At 50.7% G+C, this 12,997-nt stretch overlaps 1 long non-coding RNA gene and 1 pseudogene across 2 annotated transcripts in view; both read right to left on the bottom strand.

Annotated features, from left to right (window-relative positions):
• Positions 1-1,276: 1,276 nt before the first annotated feature.
• Positions 1,277-12,997, bottom strand: part of LOC139358567 (uncharacterized) — a 29,790-nt gene continuing 18,069 nt past the window's right edge. For both annotated transcript variants that reach the window (XR_011613714.1, XR_011613713.1), the window contains exon 6: positions 1,277-2,156. This is a non-coding gene — a long non-coding RNA (uncharacterized lncRNA). The remainder of the gene's footprint in view (positions 2,157-12,997) is intronic.
• On the bottom strand, positions 7,415-9,815 carry LOC139358782 (uncharacterized; annotated as a pseudogene).

The following is a 12,997-nucleotide window of genomic DNA, read 5'->3' on the forward strand; positions in this document are numbered from 1 at the left end:
CAGGAAATGAAGAATTGGTACCAATATCCCAATCTTCAACAACTTTCAAAGTCTTTTTCAATGCTACAGTTTCATATTCTATAATTCTCTGATACATATTCATAACAATGTATGAACTCCCTCAATACCTAGTTATCCACTTTCTGTCCTCCATCAACTCCCCCAAAAGACCATAGATAACCAATCTCTACCAAACTTATCCATTTTTAGCCCCTTCAATCTCAAAGGAAGTGCTGTTACTCTCTCTAACCATGGCCCATTCCCAGGCTGTGTTCTAAAATTTCCCCCAAAGTCTCAGAGACTTTAATTCTACTCTATTACTTCTTTTCTCCTAAATCTTCACCCTGGCTTCTTTTCCAATCAAACATCTATAACAAATGCTACAATCAAACATGTGACCTTTGATCTTAAAAATAAATGGTCTCCTATGACATTACATCTCCCTTAGCAAGCCTATTCTTCCACACATGCATCTGTCACTAAAATGCAAAATTAAGGTAAAATAAAAAAAATCTTTGAAATAAATGAAAACAGAGACACAATACACCAAAATCTCGAGGATGAAGCAAAGGCAGTATAAAGAGGAAAGTGTATACCACTAAACACTTACATCAAGAAGTTAGAAAGATTTCAAATTAGTGATCTAACCTCACACCTAAGCAAAAAACTAGGAAAACAAGAACAAACCAACAACCAACAAAGTCCAAAGCTAGCACAAGAAAAGAAGGAAAATCAGAGCAGAGCTAAATGAAACTGTAACCCAAAAATCCATACACAGGATCAATAGAAACAAAAGTTAGTTCCTTTGAAAAGATAAACAAGATCAATAGAATGCTAGCTAGATTAACAAAGAAAAACAAAGAGAGAAGATCCAAATAAACATAAACAAAAATGACAAAAGTGGCATTATAACCAAACCCAAGAAAAACAAAACATCCGCAGAGACTATTATGAACACCTCTATGCACAAAAACTAGAAAACCTAGAGGAAATCAATAAATTCTGGGAAACAAACAACCTCCCACGATTAAATCAGAATGAACTTGAAATCCTGAACAGACAAATAACAAGTTCTAAAACTGAATCAGTAGTAAAAAACCTACCAATGAGTAAGCCCTGGACCAGATGGATTCACAATGAATTCTACCAGATGTACAAGGAGCTGTAACAATTCTACTGAAACTATTCCAAAAAAATTGAAGAGGAGGGATACCTCCCTAACTCATTCTATGGAGCCAGCATCATCCTAATACCAAAATCTAGCAAAGATACAACAAAAAAAGACAACTACAGACCAATATCTCTGATGAATATAGATGCAAAAATTCTCAACAAAATAATAGCAAACTGAATTCAGCAGCACATCAAAAAGTTCATTTACCACAATCAAGAAGCCTTCATTCCTGGGATTCAAAGTTGGTTCAACATGCAAATCAATATATATAATTCAACACATAAACAGAATTAAAAATGAAAATTATATGATAATTTCAGTCAATGCAGAAAAGGCTTTCAATAAAATCCAATCTTCCTTTATGATAAATACCCTCAACAAACTAAGCATCAAAGAGAATGTACCTCAAAATAATAAGAACCATCTATGACAAAGCCACAGTTAACACAATACCGAATGGGCAAAAACTGGAAGCACTTCCCTTAAGAACAGGAACAAGATGAGGATTCTCTCTCTCTATACTTCTATTCCAGAGAGTACTGAAAGTTCTAGCCAAAGCAATCAGGCAAGAGAAAGAAATAAAAGGCTTCCAAATATGAAAAGTCACCGTCAAATTTCTCTCCTTGCTGGTAATATGGTTTTATAACTGGAAAACCCCATAGTTTCTTCCCAAAGACCCCCAGAACTCAAATGAATTCAGTAAAGTTTCAGGATACAAAGTCAATGTACAAAAATTAGTAGTATTTCTATATACCAATACCATTCAAGCTGCTCTAGAGCTCTGCATGAAAGAACCCTCTAATCTTCAGAACCATCCTGTGAGGCAGGTGCTACTGTTACTCTGTTTTCACAAGTAAAGAAACAAAGCACAGCAGATCCAAAGCCATGGTGTAGGATGTTGTGTAGAACGGCTCCCGGGACACTGGGAAAGTTCTTCTGCATCCCAGTATCTTCTTAACTGGTTCATTAATTTCTGATATCCCTGCATGAGAAAGCACAGCATAGACAGAAAGCTTAATATGTATATACACACACTGAGAGATAAGGCATTGATCTAACATCTCATTATAGGTATTAGAAATGCCATCTCAAGAGCAGGTTCTCATGGGGTGACAGGCAGGGTATTCTAGGGGAAGGAATAGCCCAAGAAAGGAAGCATTACAAAGGAAGAGAAGAAAGACAGTTGTAAATGAGGAGACACTGGTTTTCTTCCATTGCATATTTTCCCAAGGCTGGCCCCTTTTCTATCACATTCTTACCCAGTAACTCATACGTTCCCTAGAGCTCTTGCAAGCAAGAACTATTGAGAAAGTAGCCCATCTGAAAGTATATTTTCTGCTGTTTTCCTGCCTCTAGAACTGGGTGGTTTACTTTTGGTACTCCAGACACCTAGCTTCTTCTTGCCTTCTTCCAATGTAGTCTATTTAATCTCCTGTCATGTGGGAAGTTACGTTCAAAATCTCCATGATCCTCAGTCTATAGTAAGTTAGGCATGTAGTGACAAGCACATGCCACTGCAATATGTTGCTGCTGGTTGTTGATCAAGATAGGCTGGAGGAAAAACATTATTTTCAGGTGTGAAAAACCGTCACCTTTATCAGTAATTCTTCTTGCATTTTTCCCAAGACATTGTAGCCTATTTAAACTTGGGAGGTTAAGTTTTGTAGCATTCATTATGACTGAAAATTTAGTTCATACCATCATGACGCTCTCTTTATTAGGTGTTACCATTAAACAATATTAAAATAAACACAATGTGGCTGGTCTTTTGAAAGTTACATGGCATGTTTACTTCTTTGTCTGGTTTCTTAATTACACTTCTTCATCTTTCTGAATACCAGTGTCGCTGTCACCCACAATATTTGATGTTTTGAGTACGTGGTTTACATTTTGTTTTGCCCAATAATAGAATATGATGGGGACATATGGTGGCTCACACCTCTAATCCCATGAGGCTGAGGTGGGTGGATAACTTGAGGTCAGGAGTTCAAGATCAGCCTGGCCAACATGGTGAAACCCTGTCTCTACTGAAAATACAAAAATTAGCCGGGCATGGCGATGGACTCCTATAATCCTATCTACTCCGACAGCCGAGATTACACCAGCCTGGGCGATGGCCTGGGCAACAGACATACACATACAAAAAAAAGGAAACTCAGGTTGTACCCTTGTACCCACTAGTTGCAGAGTGATTTTATTTTTATGTATTTATTTTGAGACGGAGTCTCTCTCTGTCACCCAGGCTGGAGTAGAGCGGCAGGATCTCAGCTCACTGCAACCTCCACCTCCCAGGTTCAAGCGATTCTCCTGCTTCAGCCTCCTGAGTACCTGGGATTACAGGTACTCACCACCATGCCCAGCTAATTTTTTGTGTTTTTAGTAGAGATGGGGTTTCATCATGTTGGCCAGGCTCATCTCAAATTCTTGACCTCAGGTGATCCACCCGCTTTGGCCTCCCAAAGTGCTGGGATTACTGGTGTGAGCCACCACACCTGGCAGTGATTTTATATTTAAATGTATATTTTATAGGATGCCTCATTTTCTGGTCACAGGGTCGCAACGAAGGAGGTAGTTTGTTGCCATGTTTCAATGGGAAAGCAGACATACACGAGGGCAAATGACTTCCCTTTGGTCATTCAGTCTGTAAGTGGGAATTGAGAGCGGGATCTTAGGTCCTCTGACCATCAGCCCTGTGTTCTGTCTTTCACTTAGCTTTCCATTTTCTTTAAGCCAAGTAATGGAAGTGATTTGAAAGCTGCATTCTCAGCCTATTGGAAAGTGATTCACCAGAGGTGTTTTTTCACCACTCTCAGTCTTTAATGTCAACTGACACCAAAGATCTCATGATGGGAAATACTGAATGTGGATTTGGCCAGTCTGCTGACACCATCCTGTCACGCATCCCAAAATTACCCAAGCTCAACCCTCTGATCGGAAGCATTTGGGTGGTGGAAGGTAGGGCCTTAGTGGATATCCCTACTACCCCCCATGCACTGAGGTATGGCTGGCCAGTGATCCTCATTGACATCTGGGGATTGTGTGTAGGATTATGAGCATCCGCTGTGAGTGCTGAGACCTGAGAAAATGCACCAAGTCAGGCAGAAGTGTGTTGCATCAGTGCCTTGACAACACAGTCTATTCTCACATGTTCAAGGCCTGAGCCACCACTGATCACCATCACGCTGATCCTAAGTGGCTGCGATTTCAGCAAGAGGGGAATGGCAGTCACCTATATGCTTCTTGACTGTATTCTGCTGGGCTTCCTAATAAAAGATGTTAATTCAGAGAGAAAGAGACAGGAGAGTGAGGTGGCACACAAACTGCTATCCCCAGACTTTGCCCAGATTTCAGAGTTAAGATCTTCTTTGAAGGCTCTGAAATCTGGGACAGTCCTTACCATGACTGAAACCTGGAGAGGAGATGTGGACAGAGGGTCATTTTTGTGTTGAGTCCATAGGTGGCCCTCTTTTCTTCTGTGTAACAATGTGTGTTGTGCCTGGGCCCTTGTTAAGTCCTCTTTGTATTATCTCTGGCTGTCACTAGCATAGCATGTGCTCTCCTCCCACTTTCAGCCTGGAAGATCCAACTTCTGAGCCCTGAGTGACAAATCAGCTTTGTAATGGGAAGCTGACACCAGGCTGTCTTCAAGGGTTATGACTGGGCAGTTGCAGAGAGCCCTGGTCTCAGAGGGGTTGTGCACTTGGTTTACAATGCTCTGCTGTTGCATCTTGAAATTCTTAATTTTTGAACAAGGAGCCATGTATTTTCATGTTTCACTAGGCCCATAATCTATGAAGCTCATGCTGCCAACATCATTGGCATTGTTGAGTATCAAAGTTCAGAAGAAACTTAAAGGCTACTGTCTGATTCGATCCTTGGAGCTTACAAAAAGGAATGTGGGGAGCAGTCACTGTGCGACTAGCCTGAGGTTACTCAGGAAGTTAGAGGCAGAGCTGCAGTCAGGGTAACCTCTCTTTACTGCTACCTGTGTGCTCTTTCTACTGCACCCTGACCATAAAATATCTCGCAACCCAGGAACAAGGGCTATCTCACAGGTGGGCACAGCAGCGTGATCACTCTCTCAGTCATCTGTACTCCTCCTTTGCTTTGACCAAAGAGACAGGAAGGAGCCTTTTGCCCTACATAAAATACCGCTCAAAGGCTAGGCAACAACAACAGATAAAAGAGAGTGTTGGCCTAAGACCAATGTTTCAACCATGATGTCAAAACAATATTTTGTTTCAACAAAGAAAAGCTGTGTCACAAGTAGATTCTTATTATTAATAATCAGACTGGGGTTCTTGCCAATGATTTGGTTTCATACTACACTCGGACAACTGTGCACACTGAGTATCACTGACCTTGTGAGAACATCATTCTCACTGAGATTATGTGCTTTCTTGTGTGAGAACTGTACATAATATTGTGTGTACCATTGGAAGGGTGTCCTGCCTGTGATGCTGTCTAAAAGGGGAAGAAGTGTGGTTAAGAACTGAGGATATATTAAATATTTACTCTATCAGATTTTTCAAGGTTTATGTTAAGCCAGACCAGAAGAAAGTCATCTATTTGGACTGTATCACTCAAACCTGTTAAGTTGAACTGTCTATACAGAATTAAAATTTCACAGTATGTCCCGATTACTTACCGAGAGCCAATCTGAGACACCAACAAGACTAGTAAAACATCTTTGTGCTTTGGGTCGCATTGCTATCAAAGACCTTGTACATTATGTCATTCAAGAATCTTTATGTTAAGATTCTTATGGAAAATCCTTTCCAAAGTTTAATCCTATGATAAGCTTTTTTTTTTTTTTTTTGAGATGGAGTCTCGCTCTGTTGCCCAGTCTAGAGTGCAGTGGCATGATCTCAGCTCACTACAACCTCCACCTCCCGGGTTCAAGCAATTCTCCCTGCCTCAGCCTCCGAGTAGCTGGGATCACAGGTGCCTGCCACTACATCTAGCTACATTTTTTTTTTCTTTTTTGTAATACATTTTTTAAAACACATTTTTTAGCCAGGCATGGTGGCTCACACTTGTAATCCCAGCACTTTGGGAGGCCAAGGCAGGCGGATCACCTGAGGGTGGGAGTTCAAGACCAGCTTTACCATCATGGAGAAACCCCATCTCTACTATAAATAAAAAATTAGCCAGGCATGGTGGCACATGCCAGCAATCCCAGCTATTAGGGATTACATGCAGGTCCACTGCAGGGCCAGGGTTCAGACCAGGGCCAGAGCTGGGGCAGTGCCAGGGCCAGGACCAGGAAAGGGCAATGTCAAGACAAGGGCCATGGCAGGACCAGCAATGGGGCTAGGGCCAGGACAGGGCCAGGGCCAGGGCCAGAATAGCAGGGTCAGGGTAGGGCCAGGGCAAATTAGGGCCAAGACAGCATCAGGACCAGGGCTGGGCCAGGGTATGGCCTTAACTAGCAAAGGGCCAGGGCAAGGGCCAGGGTCCATGCCAGTGCCAGCGCCGCTCCAGGGCAGGGGCAGGGCCATGGCCAGGTCTAGGACAAGGCTGGGGCAGGGCCAAGGTCTGGGTCAGGGTCAGCACAGGACTAGGGCAGAGCCAGGGGAGGGACAGGGCCATGGTAGGGCTAGGGCGGGCACAGGCCAAGGCAGAGCCAGGTTAAATCAGGGAGACCGAGGCAGGGGAACTGCTTGAACCTCAAAGGCAGATGTTGCAGTGAGCCAAGATCACGCCATTGCACTCTAGCCTGAACAACAAGAACTGTGTCTCAAAAAAAAAAAAAAAAAAAAAACCCAAAAACAAAAAAAACTAAATCTAGAAAGATTAAAAAATCTAAATTTTAAAATCTAGAAAACATCAGACAAAAATTAAAAAGTATACTTCAAAAATCTTGGTACATGCCAGACAAAAGGCATGTGAATGTTTCCATTTATACGAAATGTCTAGTTGAGAGTAAGTAAATCCACAGAGACAAAAAATTACAATAGTGGTTGCCAAGGGCTGCGAGGGGAGAGGGACGGGGAGTGACTACTAACAGGTTTCTTTTTGGGAAGATGAAAATGTTCTGCACAGAATCAGTGGTGATTGATGATTGTACAGCTTTGTTAATCCAGGGCCTGGGCCAGGGAAAGGCCAGTGCAAGGGCAGGGCCAGGACAGGGCAGGGACAGGGTGACAGGGTAGCACAGGGCCAAGACAGAGCCAGGAGGGGGCCAGGGCAGGTCTGGGACAGGCCAGGTAGTGGTAGAGCAGGTCCAGGGCAGGGAGGGCAGGGCCAGGCCAAATGCCAAGGCCATGCCCAGAGCAGGGCCAAGGCAGAGGCAGGGCCATGGCATGGCAGGGCCAGGGTAGCACAAGGTCAAGGAAAGGCCAGGGAAAGTGGGAGCCTTGGCAGGGCCAGGGCCAAGGTAGTGCCAGGGCAGGGCCAGAAGCAGGGCAGGACCAGAGCCAGATGAGGACCAGGGCCAAGTCAGGGTCAGGGATATGGCAGGACCAGTGGCAGGGTAAGGACAATGGCAGGACCCGGGGCAGGGCCATGGGCATGGCTAAGTCAGGGCGCCGGCATGGGCAGCGTTGGGCAGGGCAGGGCCAAGGTAGTGCAGTGACCAGTCAGGGCTGGGCCAGGGCAGGACCAGAACTGGGACAGGGCCAGGACTAGGACAGAACGGGGACAGGGTCACGGCCAAAGAAAAACCAGGGGCAGGGTCACAGCCAGCGACAAGTCAGGACCAAGGCCAGGGACCAAAGCACAGCAGAACCAGGGCCGGGGCAGGGACATGGCAGGGCCAGGCCCACGGCAGGGCCAGGGCCAGCAGAGGGTCAGGGAAGGGCAAGGGTAGCACATGGCCAAGGCAGGCCAGGTTCAGTGTAGAGCAAGGAATGGGTCAGCGTATGGCAGGGCAGGGACAGGTAAGTCCAGGACCAGAGCCAGGTCTGGGACATGGACAGGGCAGGCCAGAAACACGGCAGGACCAGAAAGGGGCCAGGGCAAGGCCAGAGAAGGACCAGGGAAAAAACATGGCCAGGGAAGGTCCAGGGCAAGGGCAGGGCCAGGGCAGAACCAGAGCCAGGGCATGCCAAAGGCAAGGTCATGGCAGGGCAAGGCCAGGGTAGGGCAGGGTCAGGGTAGGGTGAGGGTAGGGCCAGGGCAGGACTAAGACAGCACAGGGCCAGGGCAGGACAAGGCCAGGGAACGGTAAGGCGAGGGTAGAAAAGGCCAGGGTGGAAAAGGCCAGGGTGGAAAAGGCCAGGGTGGAAAAGGCCAGGGTAGGGACAGGCCTGGATAAGAGGAGGCCAGGGTAGGGCCAGGGCCAACGCAGGGCAGGGCTACGGTAACACAGGGCATGGCCAAATACAGAGCAGGGCTATAGTAGTAGCAGTACTGGCAACAGGGCCAGGGCAAGGGCTGGACCAGAGCATGGTGGGGACAATACAGGACCAGGACAGAGAATGGCAAGGCAGGTCCAGGGCCATGTCATGGACATGGCAGGCCCAGGGTCAGGCCAGGGCAGGGCAAGGACAAGGCTGGGGAGAAGGCAGGGTCGGGGTCAAGGCAGTATCAGGGCTGAGCAGGACCAGTGCAGGGCCAGTGCAGGGTGAGGGCAAGGCCAGGACATGGAAGGGCAGAGCAGGACCAAGGAAGGGCCAGAAGAGGGCCAGGGCAGGGTCAGGGCCAGAACAAGGGTACAGCCAGGCCAGGAACACGGTAGGACCAGGGCTGGACCCAGGTTGGGACATGCAGGTCAGAGCATGTACAAGGCAGGGCCAGAGCCAGGCCATAGAGAGGAGAGGACCAGCACCAAGGCAGAGTCAGGGTAGTTCCAGGGCTGAGCAGGGTCAGGGCAGGTCGAGGGTTGAGGCAGAGCTAGGGACAAGGCAGGGCCACGGCAACACCAGGACAGGGGCAAGGCGATGGCAGGACTGGGCCATGGCAACGCCTGGTCAACTCCAGGACAGGGCCAGAAGCAGGACAGGGCCAGGGCCAATGCTCAGGCCAGGGACAGGGCAGGGCAGGAAGTGCCAGAGCAGGGCTGGGCCAACGTTGGGGCAGGGCAAATCAGGGCCAGGACACCTCCAAGTCTAGCTCTGGCCCTGCCTTGGCCCTGGCCCATTCCTGGCCTGACCTTGTCCCCGGCCCTGCCCAAACCATGCCCTGTGTATTTGACCAGTGTTTTGTAACCAGAATGATACAAGAAACTTTAATAAGCTATTTTTGTGCATTTTTAGTAGAGATGGGGTTTCACAGTGTTGTCCAGGCTGGTCCCAATCTCCCGAGCTCAAGCCATCCCCCTGCCTTGGCCTCAAAAAGTGCTGGGAGTAATCTGGCCAAGTACTTAACTTCGTTAGGTCTGTTTCCTATGTTAGGAAAATGGGGATGCCATAAGTACCTAGCACAGAGAGTAATTGTGAGAATCGATGCCTCACAAATATACGTATTTATAAAATTATACTCATAGAACACTACCGAAAGCAAGAAAGTATAAGTTAAAATTTAGTAATGATTTACTACAAATACTACTGCTATTACAAACAACATAATACAGATATTATTATTATACTATAGTTACCTTAAAAATATAAAACAAAATTTGTAAATAATAGCCTAATGTAATCTCACCTGCTCTGCCCTGGCACAGCCCTAGCGCTGGCTCTGCCCCTAGTCTCACCATATCCCTGGCCCTGACCCTTCCCTGGCCCTGCCGCTGCCCTGGCCCTTCCCATCTTCAGGCCTTACCAAGGCCCTACCCTGGTCCTGACCTTGCCCCGGCCTGATCCTGACCCTGTCCCTACCCTAGAGAAGTGGAAGGGCAGAGCCAGAGAAGGGCCGGGGCAAATAAGGGACAGGACACATCCAAATCCAAGAAAACAGAAGGGCCATGACAGAGCCAGGACGAGTCCTTGGCAAGGCCAGGAAAGGGTAAAGACAGGGTCACTGTATGGCCAAGGTCCAGGTCAAAACCAGGGCAGTGGAAGGGTCAGGACTGTATAAGGGCAGGACCACGGCCAGGGATACGGCAGGTCCAGGGCCAGGGCTGTGCCAGGACAGAAAAAGAGCAGAGCAGGGCAGGACCAGAGCTAGGCATTAGAGAGAGAAGGGCAAATGCCAAGGCAAGGCCAGGGCAGTGCCAGGGCTGAGTCAGTGCTAGAGCCAAGACAAGAGCAAAGGCCAGGGCAGATCTAGGGCACAAGCACGGCAGGCTAGGGCGGGGCAATAGCAAGACCAGGCCACGGCAGGGCCAGCCCAGGATAGAACAGGGTACAGGCAGGGCCGGGCCAGGGCCACAGCTGGGGCAGGACAAGGACCAGGATCAGAGTCCAGGCCAGGGCAACGGTATGGCCAGGGCAGAGGTAGGGCCAGATGCAGGCTCTAGGCAGGACCAAGGCAGGTCCACTGCAGGGTCGGGGTTCAGACCAGGGCCAGAGCAGGGACAGGACAGTGCCAGGGCCAGGACCAGGAAAGGGCAATGTCAGGAACACAGCCATGACAGGACAAGCAACTTGGTTAGAGCCAGGACAGAGACAGGGTCAGGGGTGGGGCCAGAATAGCATGCCAGGGTAGGGCCAGGGCAAATTAGGGCCAGGACAGGGTCAGGAGGAGGGCTGGGCCAGGGTATGGCCTTAAGTAGCCAAGAGCCAGGTCCAGGGTCCATGCCAGTGCCAGCGCCGGCCCAGGGCAGGGGCAGGGCCATGGCCAGGTCTGGGACAAGGCTGGGGCAGGGTCAAGTTCTCGCTCAGGGTAAGCACAAGACCAGGGCAGAGCCAGGGAAGGGGCAGGGCCATGGTAGGGCCAGGAGAGGGACGGGCGAAGGCAGAGCAAGATTAAATCAGGGACCGGATCCCTTCAAATCCACTTCAGGGCCAGGGTCAGGCCAGGGCCAGGGCCAGGACAGGGCCAAGACAGGGCCAGGGCCAGGACTGTCAGGATCATTGGCAGGGCCAGGGCCACAACCAGGTCTGTGCTATGGCCAGGTCCAGCACAGTGCCCAGGCAAGGCTAGGGTGAAGGCCAAGGTAGGGCCAGCGCAGGGTCAAAGCTAGAGTACGGCCAAGGCAGGACCAGGGCAGGCAAGGCAGGGCCAGGAAAGCATAGGGCCAAGGCAGGGCAGGGCCGGGACAGTGCCAAGACCTGAGCAGGGCCAGGGAACAGCCAGGGCAGGGACAGGGCCATGGCCATGGCCTGGGCAGGACCAGGTTCGGGACAGGAGCAAAACAAGGGCAACAACAGTGCAGGTTCTTGGCACAGCCAGGGTCCAGGACAGTGTCAGGGCAGGGCCAAGGCAGGGTCTGGGCCATGGGAAGACGAGCAACAGGGCTGGGGCTTTTCCAGTGACAGGACCAGAGTCAGGGCAAGGGCCAGGGCAGTGCAAGGCCAGGGTAGGGCCAGGCATTTCACGGTCACGGCCAGGGGAGAACCAGGGCAAGGTCTGAAGCAGGGCAGGGCCAGGGCCAGGACAGGTCCAGGGCAGGTCCATGACAGGGCCAGGGGCTGCGTAAGGGCAAGGGCAGGGCCAGAGCAAGGTAAGGGTCAGGGCCAAGGCCAGGATAGGGACAGGGCAAGAAATATGGCAGGACCAAGGGCAATGCCAAGGCCAGGGCTGAGTCAGGGCAGGGCAGGGCATGGAATGGCCAGCGCAGGACACGACAAAAGGCGGTCCATAGAAAGAGCAGGGCTGATGCCAGGAAAGGACCAGGCTAGTGCCAAGGCTGAGGTAGTGTCATGGCATGCACAGGGCGGGGCCAGGGCCGGAATCGAGCCAGGGCACAGCCAAGGCAGGGTAGGGCAGGGCAATGACACAGCCGGGTCAGTACTAGGACAGGGCAGAACAGGGCAAGCTGATGGTAGGGGCAGGGCAAGGACAGGCCAAGGCAGAGCCAGGTCACTCCAGGGCCAGGACACCTCCAAGTCCATTTCAGGCCCAGGGCTGTGAAGGACAAAGGCCAGGGCCAGGGTCAGGGCCAGGTCTGGGCTAGGGCCAGGTCCAGAGCAGGGCCTAGCGAAGACTAGGGTGAGGGACAAGGTAGGGCCAGGGCAGGCTGATGACACATCCAGTGCATGGCAGGGTAAGGTGGTGGCAAGACCAGGGGCAGACCACTGCCAACTCAGGGCCAAGGAAAGGCCATGGCCAGGGCACAGCCAGGAAAGGGTCTGGGTCAGGGCCAGGACCAAGGCAGAGCAGGGCCAGGGCCATGGCAGAGTCGGGGCAAGTCCTTGACAGGACCAGGTTCCAGGCCAGGGCCAGGGCAGAGGCAGGGGCAGGGTCTGGATAAGGGCAAGGCCAGGGATACGGTAGGACCAGGGCTAGGGCCAGGGCCCGGGCTAAGCCAGAACAAGGCCAGGGCCAGGACATAGTGAGGACAGGGCAAAGGCCAAGGCAGGGTCAGAGCAGATCCAGGGAGAGGCCAGTGCCAGGCAGGGCCAGGGCACAACCAGGGCAGTGCAAGGCAGGTCAATGGCACCACTGTGCCATGACAGGGCAAAGTCAGTGCCAGGAGAGGGCACAACACGCAGGGCCACGGTGGGGCCAGGGCAGGGATGGGCCAAGGCAGGGCCAGAACAAATCTGGGCCAGGACACGTCCAAGGCCAGGTCAAGGCCAGAACAGGAGCAGGACCATGACCACTAGCAGGGCCAGTGCCATGACAGGACCAGGGTCAGGACAAGAGGCAGGGCCAGAGCCAAGGCCGGGCCAGCACAGGTTCAGGGAAAGGCCAGTGCAAAGGCAAAACCAGGATGGGATCGGAGCAGGGCAGGGCCGAGACAGTCCAGGTAACAGTAGGGCAGGGCCAGGGCAAGGCAGGGCAGTACAGGGCCAGGTCCACGGCAGTGGCAGGGCAAAGCCAGGCCCATTGCCA

The sequence above is a fragment of the Macaca nemestrina genome, chromosome 15 (assembly GCF_043159975.1).
Source record: "Macaca nemestrina isolate mMacNem1 chromosome 15, mMacNem.hap1, whole genome shotgun sequence".
Classification (NCBI taxonomy): Eukaryota; Metazoa; Chordata; class Mammalia; order Primates; family Cercopithecidae; genus Macaca; species Macaca nemestrina.